This window comes from Trachypithecus francoisi, unplaced genomic scaffold (assembly GCF_009764315.1).
Source record: "Trachypithecus francoisi isolate TF-2019V2 unplaced genomic scaffold, Tfra_2.0 Lachesis_group17, whole genome shotgun sequence".
NCBI classification, from domain to species: domain Eukaryota; kingdom Metazoa; phylum Chordata; class Mammalia; order Primates; family Cercopithecidae; genus Trachypithecus; species Trachypithecus francoisi.
In genome coordinates this window covers 26197323-26217050 of record NW_022681462.1, presented here as the reverse complement: position 1 = coordinate 26217050, position 19728 = coordinate 26197323, and the positions used below count along the sequence as shown (strand labels likewise).

Here is a 19728-nt window from a genome sequence, read left to right as displayed (position 1 = left end):
GAGCAACGGGAAAGGTAGTTGGGGATGAAGACAAATATATGAGAGGAGACAGAGAGTTGTTTAGATCTTGTAGGAACTGAAAGGCCCGTTATGAGATTTACCGGAGTGACAACCCTCGGCTTGGAATGACCCTAGAGGATTTGACCACTGCCATTTAAGTTCTTAATAATGGAAAAATACGGGCATTTCCTATAAATTCTTTGTTACCAGGCTTAGAGGTTGCATCCCAGAGCCTCCCAGAAGCCATCCCAGAAGATGTTTTTATCTAGGGGCAAAGAAGACCTCTGTTTTCATACTTAAGATTCTTTTGTTCAGACCAGAGGCAGATACCATAGAGGGTTAAAAGCCTGACTTAAACAAGAAATTCAGCTTTGCCTTGGTTCATGTTCATGGTGCTGACATCCCTGAGGCTTAGAGCTGGAATTAGGGTTTGGCTGCCAACTTCATATATTTGCCTTGGTTGAAATGGCATCTTTGCTCTTCTTGGAAACATCTCAGTGAAATGCACACACTTTCACAGAGGGCCTTTATGGAAAGGGCTCTCCCAAAGGGCACCATCCTGAATCCAAAAGGTCACACGGGAAATGGCCTTGGGATATTTTTCTTTCCCCACACAAAGCAGCAGCTCAGCTGAATTATTCGCTTGCTCTTGAGCCTTCAGGTGTCAGGAAAAGTAAACAGTGCATCATTCAAGAGTCACATTTCCAGCTTGAACGTTCCCTGGAGGACAGCTTGAAGGTACTGGAGGACACTATAGGAGGCAAGGAAGGATCATACCTGCCAGACACCTCCCAACTCTCCTCCCAGCCAGGTCTCTCACCTGGATGTGGGCATGTGCAGAGTCCCTTTGGCTGGGTGTGGGTGTGATGGACACAGGGCACTCTCGTTAGGGACCTCCTTCTTCCCTTGGAGAGAAGAAGCTGCAGGTGTTCTGCCCCACTTTTCCTCAGTAGACAAGGAGTGGTGGAGGTGCTTCCCCAGGAAGATATAGCTGGGATGCTGTATGACTCCACACAAATGGGGTTCAGTGAAGTTACGTAATCCCGTACTTGGCTTTATTCCTATTCCACAGGGTCTGAATTTTCTGTCATGAAAAAGGCCTATGTACACGCTCCACACTGATTCCCACAAATGAGTGCACAGGGCTGTATACATGCGTCAGATATCTACATCTAAGCTATCAGTGGTGCTTCTGCCCATCCAATCTTCTGGATTGTGGCAGGGTGCAAAAGGGTTTGGGAGGCAGTACCCTGTGTGCCCATAAAGCAACAGCTATGGTACCTTAGATTCTCTTTCACTTGTATTTGATTTATTAGTAAAGAAAAAAAAAATATATATATATATATATAGTTTGTGTTTAGCCAATCATCAATTCATTTAATAATTTGAACAACTACGTGGCTGGCTCCAGGCTAGGTGATGGTAAAGTGATGGTGATTCTGACAGTCTTAGTTCCTGCCTTCTCGGGACTCACAGTTACTAGGGGTGGGCATTTAAGACATAAATAGACAGATAAAATACATGATGATTACAAACTGGTAACTGCTATCCTGGACAAGAACAGTGTGCTCCAGGAGGAAATGAGAGAGGCTTAGGTTGGGGGTGTCCAGCGAAGGAGAAAGATCTGTAGACTCATATTCACTCTCTACAACATGCTGTCTATTGAAGGGATGTCACAGTGTGCTAAAGGAGCTCTAAGGAAGGAGTGCCTGACCCTTGAATAGGTCTGGAAGGCTTCAGAGGGAAAGGACATTTAAAAATAATCTTGAAGAATATGTGAAATTTTTTCATGCAGAAAGGGAGTAGAGATGTTACAGGTGGAGGCAACATGTGGTGTTTGGGGGGACTCTTAATCAGCAAGAGTGGGACATAGGGGAGTGGCAAGAAATGAGCCAGGAGGCCAGACAGGGTGACTCATGCCTATAATCTCAGCACTGTGGGAGGTCGAGGCAGGCAGATTGCTTGAGCCCAGGAGTTCAACACCAGCCAGGCCAACATGGCAAAACCTCATCTCTACTAAAAATACAAAAAAATTAGCCAGGCATGGTGGTGTGAGCCTGTAATTCTAGCTGTTTGGGAGGCTGAGGTGGGAGAATCACTTGAGCCCAGGAAGTGGAGCTGGCGGTGAGCCAAGATGGTGCATTGTAGCCTGAGCGACAGAATGAGACCCTGTCTCAAAAAATAAATAAAAGAGAAATGAGCCAGGAAGGACAGGCAAGGGCCAACTACTCAATGTAGGTTTTGTATAAGAAGCAAGTCACTGAAGGGAATGGCAAGTTACCAAGGGCCTGGCACACTTTTTCTGTAAATGATCAGATAGTTGGTATTCTAAGCTTTGTGGACCTACAGTGTGTCAGAGCTACTCAGCTCTGCCACCATAGTGCATAAGCAGCCACATACAATATGCAAATGAGTGTGGCTATGTGATAATAAAACTTTATAAACAAAAACAGGCAGTGGGCTGGATTTACCCATGAGCAGTAGTTTACCAGCCCGTGCTCTAGAGTGATAATTCTGGTGGGTGACTCTGTGAATGCTGCATTGGAGGATGGGGAAAGAATGGAGGTAGGGAGCCAGTTAGGAGCTATTGCTTTAATTCAGGGAACTTAAGGAAGGGACGATGGGGAGAAATGGTTTGTGGTGTGCTCCAAAGTAAAAATGACAGGACTGCAGATCAATTTGATGAGAACATGTCTAGTTGTTTCTTTTATGCTCAGTGGACTGATTCTTCCAGAGAAGGAAAAAAAAATCTTGGGTATTCTGGGTGTGTGACTCAGAATCATGCGCACATCTGGGAGGTCACCTGCTGGTCACTAGACATCGTGCTTGGTGCATTACATAGATTATCTCCTTGTTAAGCATAATTCTTAAGAATTCTTTATAATGTAAGTTGTATTTCCTATTTCAAACTGAAGTTTGAAAATTGCAAGTCATTTGCCTAAAGCCATATAGCTGGTAAATGGAGCTAAGATTTAACCCAGGTCTCGTGTCAAAGCCTGTACCATTCCTGAGATGCAGAATCTTTTCCCCTCACCCAGTGGGTGGCAAGAAGCCCCATCCATGAGCCTGTGCAGCTCCCTTCTTTTCCCTCTGTTCCTTCTAAGACCCATCCAGCAAGGAGGACAAGGGAATGCACGTAGGGAAGACAAATACCAAAGTCGACTGCAAGTGTTAATCTGTTTTAACTGCCAACCTATATGCATTTCCTAGGGTTCCTATAATAAAATATCACAAAGTAGGTGGCTTAGAATAATAGAAATGTATCGTCTCATGGTTCTGGAGGCCAGAAGGCCAAAATCAAGATGTCAGCAGGGCCATGCCCTCTCTGAAGGCTCTAGGGAAAGATCTGTCTGAGGCTTCTCCCATGGTTTCTGGTAGCCTTAAGTATTTTTTTGCATATTGATGGCTGTCTTCCGTGTCTTTTCACATCATCTTTGCTGTTTGTGTGTCTGTGATCAAATTTCCTTTTTATAAGAACTCCAGTTATATTGGGTTGAGACCCGCCTTAATGCCTTTGTCTTAATTTGATTAAATCTGTAAAGACCCTATTTCCAAATAAGGACACATTTTGAGGTGTTGGAAGTTAGGAGTTCCCCATATTTTTAGGGGGAAAGACACAATTCAACCCCTAACATGACCCTTTCCCAAGAGGAATTCAGGAGCTTCCTCTGACCAAGGTCCCTGAGTGGATCTCAATCCAGTTCCTTCTCCAAGGTATCTTCATCTCTGGTCAGTTTTTCCATCCACTTCCTGTATACACTGCTTGGCACATGAAGATTTTGTCTATATTTACATATACTTTTATTACTACATTTCAGATTTTCTTAGCCTGTGTATTTGACAGTGTTCTCTCATCTTCACTCACTGCATTTCTCCCCGCCAGCCTCTTCTTTCCCTACTTAGCACTTTGCTCGTTCATTCATTAGTTCATATAACAATAAATGCTGAGTTCCTGTTGCATTCTGGGGACTATGCTAAGCTCCAAGGAAATAAAGGTGAAAAGATGAAAAAAGTAGTTCCTGCTCTTGGTGAATGCTTATGGGAGGCCACACAAGCAAATAGTGTGGAGAAATTGAATAGGGAAGTGTGAGTGTAGCTTCCCAGCTTAGCATCCTCAGTGGCTCCCTACTGCTGCTAGGAGAGAGTCTGAGCTGCCTTGCAGAACACACCAGGCCTCCCATGACCTGGCCCCAGCTCCCTCAACAGTTTCCTCTCTCACTTTCCCTTACTTTCACTTTGTGCCTCACTCATTTTCGTCCACTTGCTCTTCCCCAGCTATACAATTCTCTCTCTCAAATTGTGTCTTTCTCCAGGAATGCTCTTTGAGTTGAGAGGTGCTCCTCCTCCCCCATTCTCAGCTATTATCTGCTTGATTACCTCCTGCTTCTTCTTTGAGACTGACCTCTAGGGGTACTTCTTCCAGGAAGCTATGACCCCTTCCTCTGCCATCCTTGTAGCTCCTTGGGCTTCTCCTTGGTAACAACCTCTCCTCCCCCTAGGAGACACTGACTGAGGCTTATTCATCTTTGTAACTGCAGTGTCCAATCAAATGCCTGTATAAATAGGAGCTTCATCAATTAATGAGTGAATGAATGATTTCTGTGTCCTGTGGTTTGCTTCTGCCCTCCAGGCTGCACCTTCCCTTTAACCTCCTTCTCCGGAATCACATGTCTGGTCACCACTTTTTCTCTACCACAAGTCCAGAAACCTCACTGCTCAAGGCCTCCTTTCCGTTGTGCTGACACCTCAGTTATGCTGGCCCTAATGATCAGTGGCTACACTTGGCTCCCCACTGACCATCATCTCTTTGATCTGCCCTGCTTCCCACAGAGAAGCCTTCTTATTTGCCTATAGGAAGATGGTTCTCATCGAGAAAGCAAAACTTCCTCTACGACCTTCTCTGTTTCTCCAGTCCCAAAGTTTCTCCTCTCCCAATTCCAGGAGCAAGGGACATACTATTTCTGCTTCATTGATTAATTCAAAAAGCAATTTTTTTCATTCTTAAGCTTGTATCTAGAAGAGAAAACCAAACACCGCATGTTCTCACTCATAGGTGGGAACTGAACAATGAGATCACTTGGACTCGGGAAGGGGAACATCACACACTGGGGCCTATCAGGGGGAGGGGGGAGGAGGGAGGGATTGCATTGGGGAGTTATACATGATATAGACGTTATGCACATGTACCCTAGAACTTAAAGTATAATAAAAAAGAAAAAAAAGAAAAAAAAAAAAAAAAAGCTTGTATCTGGAGTTGTGGTTGAATTACCTTCACCCTTTTCTACTTCTGCTTTTCTAACCAAAAAGATCTGTTTCTTACGTCTTTTCCTGCTTCATATTTTGGATTTTTCCTATATATTAAATGTTACAGTGATTTTTGGAAACTTTTCAGCATTAAAACTCTTCAGTGAAATCTTATGTGGAATATCAATGAGTATAACAGAGCAAACCAACATTTTGTTATTTATATCAGTTTGATAAACTTAGTTTTTAACATACAGTTAATGAAAACAATGAGAATGTTATGAAAATTTGAGGTTTTGGGATGAAAATTGCAGCCTCATGACATTCTCACTATCAAGTACACCCCTGTATTTTATATTGGTTGTACAATATGCAACAACTGGATATTGGAAATTATAGCACTTTTAAATAGGATACCTTACAGATTCAGGCTATTCTGATTTCAATGATCTAGAGACATGAAAAATATAGGAATTGGCTTTAATGTTGACTCACTAACACTATGTAACAATTGTTTAATTATAAGAGGTCTAATGCAAAGGAACAGATTCTTTCACTTAGATTCACCAATTTATATCTTTGGCAGAAAATTCTTCCCAAAATTATGTCGTATCATCATGAGAGGTTAATTATGTTATTAATTTTTTTTCAGAAACTCCAGTGTTTGTTTCTCTGTAGTAATCACTTAAAGCCTTTAACACAGCAAAACATGTTTAATCTGGCATTTTGAGCTCAAACTTCACTTGTCAGTTTCATCATTGACACTATCGGCCACAAGAGAAGCAGTCATAGAATGGCCCTACATTGCTGTTGGTCTTGTTCAGATTTTTTAATGTCTGCCAATCAGTCTAAGATCAGTCTAAGATCAAAATAAGCATGCTACTGGTAATACTAACAATACTAATAATAATGCTACTGGTAATACTTACCATGGTACAACATGTTATGTGGTCACATATTACTGTATAGTTTAGTATTATGTCTTTATAAGAGTATACATTCCAAGGAAGTCCCTGAGTCCTTCCTGGCCTTTAATCGAGCATGGCGTTAGGGGCCAGGGTGATGGTAGTATACTTGCTCATACAATTTTACAGCATCAGAATACTTGCATGGATCTGAACTGTTGAAAGATCTTTTTGGAACTACAGCTCTCCCAATTAATGACACATCTACATGTGTTCAAACATATTCATGGTTTTGGCAGAAGAACCTTTATTCTGAAGCGGGCATGAGTATATTATAGCCTGTGGCTCATGTGAACCACTGGGGTCTATGATTGTTCACATTTGGTATCACACACTTGTCTATGTTTACCATTTTAAAAATATTTTTTAAATATAGTTTGAATCAAACATTTCTAGAACCCTGGAAATGAATAAGTTGACCTCCATTGTATTAGAATAAGGTGTAAGAAAATTGTGGTCTCAGGTGGGACCTTTATCAGGGCTGGCTTGGGAAGACCTCCCTGTTTTGATCAGGTAAACATCTGCCCAGGTCAGGGCTTTCATCTCTGGGGAGCTCAGCAGTTTGTCTGTGCTGAATTAAATGGAATTGACACAGGGTAAGTCCTATGTGGTTGTAGGACTAGTTCCCCCGGTGAGGAATGATTAGGAAGGTCTCAGGTAGAAGCCACCCACTTCCCCAAGAAGCCACACAGGTCCCACCCAGGGAGGCTGGCACACTTCCCACTCAGAACTTCTCTCCCCTCCAGCTCCTTGCGGGGTGGGGCAGGGGTGCTGCTCTGGGCTTCCAGACTTCCAGGCCAAGGTTTTTGTTTTGTTTTGTTTTGTTTTCCCACTCACTTCCTGCTGACTTCATCAGGGTCCCTGTGCTTGTTCTCTGGTTTTAATAATTGTAATGACCTTAGAAGTCACTTTTGGGACTGGGAAGCCAACACAGAAACAAATCAGATGACCAGGAATGCTCCTTGTTCCCATTTGTGTGTTCCTTGGTCAGGCCTTACTTCTGCGAGTTCTCCACATCTGTAGATACCTCCAGTGTACTGGGCTTGGGAGGCCCCACTGATTAGGAATAGAATGTTGGCAAGTGATTGCCTTTTAAAATACCCTGAATTAAGGATCCACAAGTCTGTCAGCATGGTCTTCCCTATTTGCAATTCTAGAGAAAAAAGCCATACAGGATTCGGTCAGAATTATTCAAGTGCATGTATTGTGGTTGACCAACAGGGCTGAAATTCTTTGTATGCCCAATGTGGTATGGATGTTGTGATTGACTTCCATTCTATACAGCCATTTCCTGCCAGTCTCTGTGATTTTTTTATTTTCCAGTGGACACTTGCAGGCTAGTGTTCCCTGTGGTTCCAGGGATGGGCACTTTCCCTTCACATTCGATATTTTTTCTCAGGATTGCCTTGTCTAGCTTCATACTTCTGCAGATGACTCCCAAGCACTTTTGACTATTACCCTGAAGTCACAATATGATTCCAACCTACCTTTCCAAAATTATTCCCGCAAACTTTGTTGTATTTCCTATAAACCAGCCAAACTCAAAGTTCTTGGGTATCCCTACGTCTTCTCCATGAAGGGTGAATCTGATGTAAGGCTCTTATTTTCAAAGAGCTTATCGCCCAATGGAAATATATGAAAAGCACATACTTTTACTCAATGCGAAAGAGTGGCACACAGGGTTGCAGGAGTCCAAAAGAGGGAGTGATTATGCATGCAGGAGAGGATCAGAGAATGTTCTTGCAGGAGGTGATGTGACATGAACTTTGAAGGGTGGGTAAGACTCGGAAATGCAGTGATGCAGGAAAACACATGCCAAGCAGAGCAAAACCCAGAAGTAGAACCAAGTGGGAAATGAACGGAGAAGAGAGTGGTTCTGTTTGCCTGATGTTGGGCTGTGATGGAAAGGTAGGTTGGTAAGAACTCATGAAGCGCTTTGATTTACAGTCTCACATTTGAATTTCACTCAAGGCAGTGTGGATCCTTTGGCAGTTTTGGAACAGATGAGTGGCATTGTTAGAACACTGTTTCCAAATGCTCAACCTAGCACCGTGTATTAGTCCGTTTTCACACTACTGATAAAGACATACTAGAGACTGGGCAATTTACAAAAGGAAGAGGTTCATTGGACTTACAGTTCCACGTAGCTGGGGAGGCCTCACAGTCATGGCAGAAGGCAAGGAGGAGCAAGTCACATCTTACGTGGATGGCAGCAGGCAAAGAGTGGGCTTGTGGAGAGAAACTCCCATTTTTAAAACCATCAGATCTCGTGAGACCCATTCACTATTGCAAGAACAGCATGGGAAAGACCCACCCCCATGATTCAATCATCTCCCACCGGGTCCCTCCCATAACACATGGGGATTATCGGAATTACAAGATGAGATTTGGGTGGGGACACAGAGCCGAATCATATCACAACATTATATGAGATTGGGGTGGAGGGGGGAAGAAAGGAGAGAAATTTCTGAATTAGGGGAGTGACAGTGGGGATGGAGGGTTAGAAAGGATAGGAGGTAGGATTTTCAGGGCAAGGGAGAGGAAGGGTCCAGGATGATCCTCAGGTTTGAGCCTGTGTGACTGGAATCCTCAGGATACTATGAACACTGTACAGAAAAGAGGAGGCAGGTGAGCTGGGGGAATGAATTTAGAACATGTTGAGCTGGAGGGATCTCTGGGAAGCGCAAGTGGAGACTCCTCCCCCAATAACCTCAGTGTTCTGGACTCCAGGTCAGCACAGTCTAGCTTCCTCCTCCACTCCTCCTAGCTAGGACCAGCCCACCTTGATGCCCAGACTTATCTAACTTGAGGCAGTAAATAACTCAGCAGGTCTCCCTGACCCCTGTGAGGGCATAGAGATTAGGGCATCAATTCTATGGACTGATCATGAGAACCTCCCTGCCTATCTCCATCTCCTATGTCTTCCCTCACAGGACTAGCTTTTGATTGTCTCTGAAAATTAGTGGTCCCTTTCTGAGGTTCCAACTCGTATAGTCCCTCTTGGGATAGAAGCCTCTCCCCCTAGGCTGGTGCTAGGGCCCTAATATTTACGAACAGAACCTAGAGTCTGAAAACCGGTCTTTAAAAATAACTTCTGAGTTTTCTATCTGTTCCATCAGCCAAGAGGACATTATGTGGCTGCCGGTTGTTGACAGTTTTAGAACCCTGCAGGTTGGCTTAGCTCTACTGTATGCAAGGCCCAGTCCATCCCCATGCCTGTGTTGTCCTCAGAGAGGGGTCCTGGCCCTCTCTGCCCTTCCAGATGCTACCTCACGTTCAACATCACACCATGCCAGTGACTCCCAGGAAGTATGAGATGTCCATCAGGTACACAACACACTCTGCATCTTGTACTCACTTGGGACCTTTGATGAAAGCGTCTTGCATGCTGCTTCCCAGGTTTTGGACAATCCTGTGGATTCTCACCTTTCTGTCCCTACCTTGGTTGTAGGGAACCATGAATAGACACCCGCCTTTATGTTACACTGGAGTTCTCTGGACTGCAGGTGTTGGTGTCTTCTGTTTTTACTGCTAGCTGCGTCTTGATTCTTATAGTGCCATCATCTGATTCCATGGGAGCTTCCTGTGTATTTATAGTTTGGGGACTGCAGAAATAAACCAAAGTTGGAGAGAGTCTTGGAGCATCCACAGCCTCCATGACTGACTTAAACATCTTCAATCACTTTCTTCTCATTCTGAAGACTTCACATAATTAAAACCATGCCCAGCCAAACGCTAAATAAATTTTGCACATGCTGCTTGAATTACTGTGCAAGCTTACCCCAGTGTGGCTTTCTCTGAGATTAATATTTCATGAAAACTATTCCTCTGGGTAGGCTGAATCCAGCAGCTGTGGAAACTCAACATTTGCTTTATACAATGAAACTTTAGGACAGGCCTGCTTTTCACATTTCTCAGATGTGCTGCTCATTTGGAAAAAATAAGTACTCTTGGCAAAGTCTACATGGCATGAGCCCCAGCTTGTTCTTCCGTCTATTCAGATATGAAATGATGAGAAAATGTGGCTCTAAATGTCATCATGCGACATTGGCACTGAAAAATAATAATTGCCATTTCTTGAGCACCTATTACTCTGTGCCAGGTATCTTACAAGCCCTGCATCCTCACAAACACCCTGTGAGTGGGCCACACCTAGGTGTGTCTATCTTCTGATTCCTGCTCTGCCCTTGATAGCAGGGGCTGACCTGGAAGGCTGCCTTCCCCAGGCTCCATATCTATGGCTTCCTGCTAGAGGAAAGTTCTCTACCCTTGGAAGTTTGCAAGGTAGTGAAAAGAGGAAACCAGATAATTTCTTCCCTCTCTCCCATCTTAAATCATCCTTGCCAGCAGTGTTTGCATCTCCTCTATGGCTCCAGCTCCCACTATTTGTGTCCTCCATGGTTCCTAATTCTTCCTGGTGACTCTGGCTCCTGGGCTCTGGCAACATTGCCTCCTACCTTTATGCCTTCAATTACACACTGCCTACTATTGCTAATATCTGATTACTTCATGACCCCATCCCAAGACCTTACTCCAACTAATTTCATCTTTTTAAAGTCAAACTTAATTTTTTTAATTTTTTATTTTTTTAAATTGTTTAATTTTTTACTTTTCACATTTTGCCTGATCCTTAGTAAGTATGCAAGGTTATATGAACTTAAGAAGATCTTTATACTCTTGACTGTTATCTATCGCAATAATCTTCAAATCTCAGCTTTTCTATCACCTGTAAACTATATTTCTGTCTTCACCACTGCCACCAATTCCCTGCATTAATTTCCTTCTGTTGGAAATACTGAAGCAGTGTCTATTTCTTTACTTAGATGCTGATTGATGGATTGAAGTGTGAATCATTAGCCTTGTTTTAAAGATGAGGAAATGGGAGGTCGGGGAGGTTAACTAACTTGTCTAGTCTTAAAAATAGGGCATGGTGGAGCTTGGGTTTAAATCCATGCGTGGTTAATCCTGAAGCTTGTGCATTTTCTTGTACGTCAGCCTGTGTTCTGTTTACTGGCAGCACACCAAGTTTAATTTCATGTGTATAATCCCTTCATATTCTGGAAAAAGAAAACTCTCATAATTTTCTTTAGGATTTCTCAAGATAAAACATTTTCTGTCCCTTCAGCTGTTCCTCATGAGAAAGAGGATATTTCCCCGAATATCCTGGTTGAACTTTTAGATCAATATTTCTCAAGATTTAATGGCAGATTATGGTTCAGGAGGATGATTATGCATTAAAACGTATTTTTAATTAGACATTTTTTGGAGATAATTTTAAATTTATACATAGTCACAAGAAATAATGCAGAGCTCCCATGTTCCATTTAACTAGTTTCCCCAATGATGACATCATGCAAAACTGTAGTACAATATAACAACCAGGATGTTGACATTGATAGAGTCAAGATACAGAACATTTCCATCATGACAAGGATTTCTCATGTTGCTATTTTTTAGCTACGATAACTTTCTTTCTCACCCCAGTCCTTCCTTAACCTCTGAAAACTACTAATTTATTCCCTATTTCTGTGATTTTGTCATTTCAAGAATATTGTATAAATGAAATCACACAATATGCAACCTTTTGGGATTGGGTTTTTTAATTCAGAATAATCCTCTGGAATTCATCCAGGTTGCCTTGTGTATCAACAGTTTGTTCTTTTTTTGTTGCTGAGTAGTATTACATGGTATAGAGGTACTACAGTTTGTTTAAACATTTACTCTTTGAAGGACGTATGAATTGTTTCCAGTTTTGGGCTATTGCAAATACAGCTACTATAAATATTCATGTACCCAATCCCAAAAGGTTGCATATTGTGATCTCATTTATATAACATGGCTGTCATTGACCAAAACTTCATTAATGTGGTGCAGGACTGTATTTCATTCTTTAAGCAACAGTAAATGGTGTTATATTTTTTAACTTTAGTGTTCACTATTAGTATATGGAAATACAGTTGATTTTTTATAAGTTTGTGTTGCCTGCAACCTTGCTGAACTCACTAGTTTTATTTTATTTTAAAATTTTTTGCAGGGGATGGAGTCTTGCTCTGTCACCCAGGCTGGAGTGCAGTGGTGTGATCTTGGCTCCCAGTGGTGCAACCTCCGCCTCCCAGGTTTGAGCAGTTTTCCTGTCTCAGCCTCCAGAGGAACTGGGACTACAGGCGCATGCCACCATGCCCAACTAACTTTCATATTTTTAGTAGAGACAGGGTTTCACCATATTGGTCAGGCTGGTCTCAAACTCCTGACCTTAGGTGATCCACCTGCCTCAGTCTCCCAAAGTGCTGGGATTACAGGTGTGAGCCACCATGCCCCACTGAACTCACTAGTTTTAAGAGATGTATTAGTCTGTTTTGCAGAAGGAACATCTGAGACTGGGTAATATAAAGAAAAGATGTTTATTTGGCTCATCATTCTGCAGACTGTACAAGCATAGCATCAGCATCTGCTTGGCTTCTGGTGAGGCCTCAGGAAGCTTTTACTCATAGCGGAAGACTAAGGGACAGCAGTCATGTTATATCGTAAGAAGGAGCAAGAGAGATGCTAGGCTATTTTAAACAGTCAGCTCTTGCATAAACTAATAGAATGAGAACTCACTTATTACCACAAGGGCAACACCAAGCCATTCATGAGGGATCCATCTCCATGATCCAAACACCTCCCACCAGGTCCCACCTGCAACACTGGAGAACACATTTTAACATGAGATTTGGAAGGACAAATGTACAGGTCGTACCTGGAGGTTTTTTGGGTAGATTCCTTGGGATCTCTATAGACAGCCATATCACTTGCAAATAGGGACAGTTTTATTTCTTCCTTTCTCATCTGTGTGTCTTTTAGTTCCTTTTCTTGCCTCAATGTAATGGTTAGAACATACAGTGCTATGTTGATTTAAGAGTGGGGAGGGTGGGTATCTTTACCTAATTTCTGATCTTGATGAGTAAACATTGAGTATCTCATCATGAAGTATAATGTTAGCTATAGGTCTTTTGTAGATGCTCTTTATCAAGTTGAGGCAATTCCCCTCTATTCATATTTTTCTGAGAATTTTTAAAAAATCATGAATAGGTGTTGAATTTTTGAAAAAAATTTTCTGCATCAATTAACATGATTTTTCTTCTTTAGCCTGTTACTAATGGCAGATTACATCAATTGATTTTTGAATAAGCCTTGCATTTTTGAAATAAGCCCCATATAGTCATGTCATAAAAAGTCACTACGAAAAAAATCCTTTTTATACGTTGCTGAATTCTATTTGCTAATATTGTGCTAAGGATTCTTTTATTGTATCTATGTTCCTGATGGTTTTGAGTGTTCTTTTTTTGCACTATCTTTATCTGGAGTTGGTATCTGTGTAATGCTAGCTTCATGAAATGCATTGGGAAATATCCGCCTCTTCTCTGATTTTCTGGAAGAGATTGTATAGAAGTCATGTTAATTCTTCTTTAAACATTTGTTAGAATTTTCTAGTGAAACCATCTAGGCCTGAAGTATTTTTTGGGGGGGCATAAGTTTTAAAATTACGAATTCAATTCTTTAATAGCTATGGGGCTATTCAAATTATCTCTGTCATATTGGATGAGTTGTGGTACTTTGTGTTTTTCAAGGAACTGGTTCATTTTGTCTGAATTGTCAAACTTATGTGTGTAGGAGTTGTTCCTAGTATTTCCTTACTATTTTGTTATCTGCAAGGTCTGTTAGTGATATCTACTGTTTTGTTTTTGACATTGGTAATTTGTAACTTCTTTCTTTTTTGGTCAGTCTTGCTAAAGGTTTGTCGATTTTATAGATTTTTTTTTTCAAAGGCACTCTGGTAATTTTCTTTGCTCTAAAGTCTATTTTATAAACTTAATACATATCAATTTAGACTTGTTTTCTTTTGGTTAATGGTTGCATAATATAAGATTTTGATCCCTTTTCTTTAAACCTGACAATATTGTTTTTGTGTTTTGTTTTATTTTGGGGGGGGGGGTGTTTTTTTTTTTGCTTTGTTTTGTTTTTAAGACAGGGTCTTGCTCTGTTGCCAGGCTGGAGTGCAGTGGCATGCTCTCAGTTCATTGCAACCTCTGCCACCTGGGCTCAAGCCATCCTCCCTACTCAGCCTCCTGAGTAGCTGGGACTACAGATGTGCATTACCATGCCTGGCTAATTTTTGTATTTTTTGTAGAGACGGGGTTTCGCCATGTTGCCCAGGCTGGTCTCTAACTCCTGGGCTCAAGCAATCTGCCCGCCTTGGCTATAAAAAACCATGTCTCAACTATACACTGTAAGAAACTAACTTCATATATAACAATACTGGCAGTGGCTGCGTGTGGTGCCAGTAATCCTAGCACTGAGAAAATAATCAAAGAAAGGTTTTTTATAATTTCTTATAGTGTATAGTTGGGACATCGTTTTTAAAAACATTTTATTTCAATAGCTTTAGAGGTACAAGTATCTTTTGGTTACATGGATGAATCATACAGTGGTAAAGTCTAGGATTTTAGTGTATCCATCACCTGAATAGCGTGTGTTGTATCCAATGGTAGGTTTTCATCTCTCACTCCCTCTATCCTTCCCCATTCTGAGTCTCCACTGTCTATTATACCACTGTATGCCTTTGTGTACCCATAGCTTAGTTTCTACTTGTAAGTGAAAACACATGGCATTTGGTTTTCCATTCTTGAGTTATTTCACTTAGGATAATGGCCTCCAGTTCTATCCAAGTTGCTGCAAAAGACATTATTTTATTCTTTTTATGGCATTCAACTGATGAATGAATTACATACACACCACACTTTATTTATTCATTGGTTGATGGTACTTAGGTTGATTCCATATCTTGCAATTGTGAATTGTGCTGCAGTAAACATATGTGTGCAAGTGTCTTTTTATATAATGATCTCTTTTCCTCTGGGTAGATACCCAGTAGTGGGATTGCTTCATCAAATGGTAGATCTACTTTTAGTTATTTGAGAAAACTCCATATGGTTTTCCATAGAGGTTGTTCTAATTTGCCCTCCCATCAGCAGTGTATAAACAAGTGTCCTTTTTTTTTTTTTTTTTTTTTTGCCATATCTATGCCATCTATTGCTTCTTGACTTTTTAATAATGGCCATTCCAGTGAGGATAAGTGACATCTCATTGTGAGTTTAATTTGCATTTCTCTGATGATAAGTGATGTTGAGCATTTTTTCATATATTTGTTGGCCATTTGTATACCCTCTTTTGAGAAATTTCTATTTATATCATTTGCCCACTTTTTAATGGGATTTTTTTTCTTGCTGATTTGTTTGACTTGGAGATTCTGGACTGATCTTTGACAAGGCACACAAAAACATAAACTAGGGAAAGGATACCCTATTCAGTGGATGGTGCTGGGAAAATTGGATAGTCACATGTAAAAGAATTAAACTGGATCCCTATCTCTCACCATATACAAAAATTAAGTCAAGATGGATTAAAGACTTAAATATAATATCTGAAACCATAAGAATGCTAGAAGAAAACCTAGGAAAACTCTTTTAGACATTGACTGAGGCAAAGAATCTGTGACTAAGACCCCAAAAGCAGATGCAACAGAAGCAAAAGAAATAAATGGGACCCAATTAAACTAAAAAGCTTCCGCAGAGCAAAAGAAGTATTAACAGAGTAACAAACAACTTACAGAATGAGAGAAAATATTTGCAAACTATGCATCCGACAGAGGGTCATTTTTAAAATCCACTTTGCCAATAGCTATCTTTAATTGGTGTGTTCAGATTATTTACACTTAATGTCAGTATTGAGATGTTAGGGCTGACGTCTGCCATTTTGTCTTTTGTCTTCTGTTTTTTGTTTGTTTGTTTCTCTGTTTTTTTTAGTTACTTGAACATTGTTTTAGAATCCCATTTTGATTTGTTTGTAGTGTTTTTAAATGTATTTCTTCATACAGTTTTTCTAGTGGTTGTTTTATATATATATATATATATATATATATATGGCTATTTACCGTCTGCTGGTGCCATTTCACCAGTTTGAGTGAAACATAAAAACCTTATCCTGCTTTGCTTCCCTTTGCCCTACTCCAAAGTGTGCCTTAAATATTTCCTTTACATACATTAATTTTTCATTTTAACTTAATTTTATTTTATTTTTCAGACAAGGTCTCTCTCTGCTGCCCAAACTGGAGTGCAGTGGCACAATCATAGCTCACTGCAGGCTCGAATTCCTGGGCTTAAGCAATCTTACTGCCTCGGAGTAGCTGAGACTGTAGGCATTTGCCACCATGCCCTGCTAAGTGTTTTTTTAAATTATTGGGAGGCCGAGGCGGGCGGATCACGAGATCAGGAGATGGAGACCATCGTGGCTAACACGGTGAAACCCTGTCTCTGCTAAAAATACAAAAAAATTAGCCAGGCGTGGTGGCGGGCGCCTATAGTCCCAGCTACTCGGGAGGCTGAGGCAGGAGAATGGCGTGAACCCGGGAGGCGGAGCTTGCCGAGATCGCCCCACTGCACTCAAGCCTGGGCGACAGAGTGAGACTCCCGTCTCAAAAATAAATAAAATAAAATAAAATAAAATAATAATTTTTTTTTTTAGAGATTGGGGTCTCACCATGTTGCCCAGGCTGGTCGAAATTCCTGGTATCAAGTGACCCTCCTGCCTCTGCCTCCCGAATCGCTGGGATTACAGGTGTAAGTAACTGTGCCTGGTCTTCTTTACATACATTCAGAACCGCATCAGAAAGTGTTAACATTTTTGCTTCAACTGTTAAATGCAATTTAGAAAACTCATGAGGAAAAAGAAAGCCTACTGTATTTACCTATATTTGTGCTTTCTTCTTGATATTTCATGATATCTTTTAAAAATTCTTTCTGTTTAGAGGACTTTAGTAATTCTTTTTGGGTAGGTCTGCTGGTGACAAATTCTCTTAGTTTTCCTTCATTGGAGAGTGTCTGGTTTCCCCTACATCTTGAAGGGGAGTTTTGCTGGGTATTGATTCTGGATTCACAGTTCATTTCTTTCAGCCCCTGAAATATATATTGTGCTACTTACTGCCTTTTGACTTACATGGTTTCCAATGAGAAACCCTCTGTGTTCTGAATTGTTTTTTCCCTGTAGCTAAGACGTCATTTTTCTCAGGCAGCTTTCAATTTTTTTTTGTCTTTGGTTTTCTTTCTTTCTTTCTTTTCTTTCTTTCTTTCTTTCTTTCTTTCTTCTTTCTTTCTTTCTTTCTTTCTTTCTTTCTTTCTCTCTCTCTCTCTCTTTCTTTCTTCTTCTTCTTCTTCTTCTTCTTCCTCCTCCTCCTCCTCCTCCTCCTCCTCCTGCTTCTTCTTCTTCTTCTTTTCTTTTTTTTTAACAGGGCCTCACTCTGTGTCACTCAGGCTGTAGTGCAGTGGGGCAATCTCGGTTTACTGCAGTCTCGACCTCCTAGGCTCAAGTGATCCTCCCACCTCAGCCTCCTGAGTAGCTGGGACCCACAGGTGTATGCCACCATACCCAGCTGATTTTTGTATTTTTAATAAAGATGGGGTTTTGCCATATTACGTAGGCTGGTCTGAAACACCTGAGCTCAAGTAACCTGCCCACCCTGGCTTCCTAAAGTGCTGGGATTACAGGCTTGAGCCACCACACCCAGGCTCTTTAGTCTTTAGTTTTCGAAAGTTAAATTACAGTGTATCTTCACATGGATTTCTTTGGATTTATTCCACTTGAGATTTGCTCAGCTTCTTGAATCCATAAGTTTATGTTTCTTGACAAATTTGGATTTTTAAAAGTCATTATTTCTTTGATTACTTTCTCAATTCCTCTTCATCCTTCTTTCATTCTGGAGCTCCAATGACACAAGTGTTAGACCTTTTGTAGTAATCTCACAGGTCCCTAAGACTGTTCATTTTTTTTTCCAGTCTGTTTTCTCTCTGTAGTTCAACTAAGTAATTTCTATTATTCTGTCTTTCAGATCACTCATTGTTTCCTCTGCCTCCTCCATTTACCATCGAGCCCATTTATTTATTTTGAGCTTTTTATTTTGGTTATTGTATTTTTTTAGTGTGTGGAATGTACTTAATAAATGTTGGCTTTTATTATTGTTGTTAATAAAAATAAACATGACCTTTTCTTTTAATTACCAGACCTACAATACCAAGTTTTACTCACATAAACACTGGCTGTGTTACAAGTTATCTCCTTATTCAGTTCCTTTATTTCTTTAGTTCTTTTCATATGCCAGGTGTCCTATCCTTTCTTTATTTAAATGTTTTTTTTTTTTTTTATTTCAATAGTTTTTGGGAACAGGTGCTGTTTAATTACACAGATAAGCTCTTTTTTTTTTTTTTTTTTTTTTTTTGAGACGGAGTCTCGCTCTGTCGGCCAGACAGGAGTGCAGCTGCCTGATCTTGGCTCACTGCAAGCTCCGCCTCCTGGGTTCACGCCATTCTCCTGCCTCAGCCTCCCGAGTAGCTGGGACTACAGGCGCCTGCCACCACGCCTGGCTAATTTTTTTGTATTTTTAGTAGAGACGGGATTTCACCGTGTTAGCCAGGATGGTCGCGATCTTGTGACCTCCTGATCTGCCCACCTTGGCCTCCCAAAGTGCTGGGATTACAGGCGTGAGCTACCATGTGCGGCCATTACATGGATAAGTTTTAGTTTTTTAATGGTGATTTCTGAGATTTTGGTGAAAGTATCACCCAAGCAGTGTACACTGTACCCAATGTATAGTCTTTTACCCCTTACCCTCCTCCCAGCCTTCCCCGAAGTCCCCAAACTGCACTGTATTATTCTTATGCCTTTGCATCCTCATAAGCTTAGCTCCCACTTAAAAGTGAGAACATACAATGTGTGGTTTTCTATTCCTGAGTTACTTCACTTATAATAATGGTCTCCAACTAAATCCAGGTTGCTAAGAATGTCATCATTTCTTTATGGCTGAATAGTATTCCATCATATATGGAATACTATTTATGTATTTGTATATATATAGTTTATATATATATATATAACTACATATTCTTTATCCACTCGTTGATTGATGAGCATTTGGGCTGGTTCCATATTTTTGCAGTTATGAATTGTGCTGCTACAAACATTCATGTGCAAGTGTCTTTTCCATATAATGACTTATTTTCCACTGGGTGGATACTCAGTAGTGAGATTGCTGGATCAAATGGCAGATCTGCTTTTCATTCTTTAAGGAATCTCTGTACTGTCGTATAGTGGTTGTACTGGTTTACATTCCCACCAGTAGTGTATAAATATTCTCTTTTCACCACATCCATGCCGACATCTATTCGTTTTTGATTTTTAAATTATGGCTATTCTTGCAGGAGTAAGGTGAATATTCCTTGTTTAGGTATATTCCTAAGTACTTTATTTTTGTTTTTGCAGCTATTGTAAAGTTGGTTGAGTTCTTGATTTGATTCTCAGCTTAGTCACTGTTGTTGTATAGCAGTGTTATTGATTTGTATACATTGATTTTGTATCCTGAAACCTTACTGAATTCATTTATCAGTTCTAGGATCTTTTTGGATGAGTCCTGAGGGTTTTCCAGGTATAT

The 19728-nt window shown here is 40.7% G+C and overlaps 1 protein-coding gene across 5 annotated transcripts in view; it reads left to right on the top strand.

The window, feature by feature from the left end:
• EVA1A (eva-1 homolog A, regulator of programmed cell death) overlaps positions 1-19728 on the top strand; it is a 76105-nt gene that overhangs the window by 11276 nt on the left and 45101 nt on the right. The window contains exon 1 of one of the 5 annotated variants that reach the window (XM_033175248.1): positions 16831-16867. The exons of the other annotated variants lie outside the window; for them this stretch is intronic. The gene's annotated coding sequence lies outside the window, so the exon portion shown is untranslated. Of the gene's footprint in view, positions 1-16830; positions 16868-19728 lie in introns of those variants that run through there. 5 annotated transcript variants of the gene reach the window in all.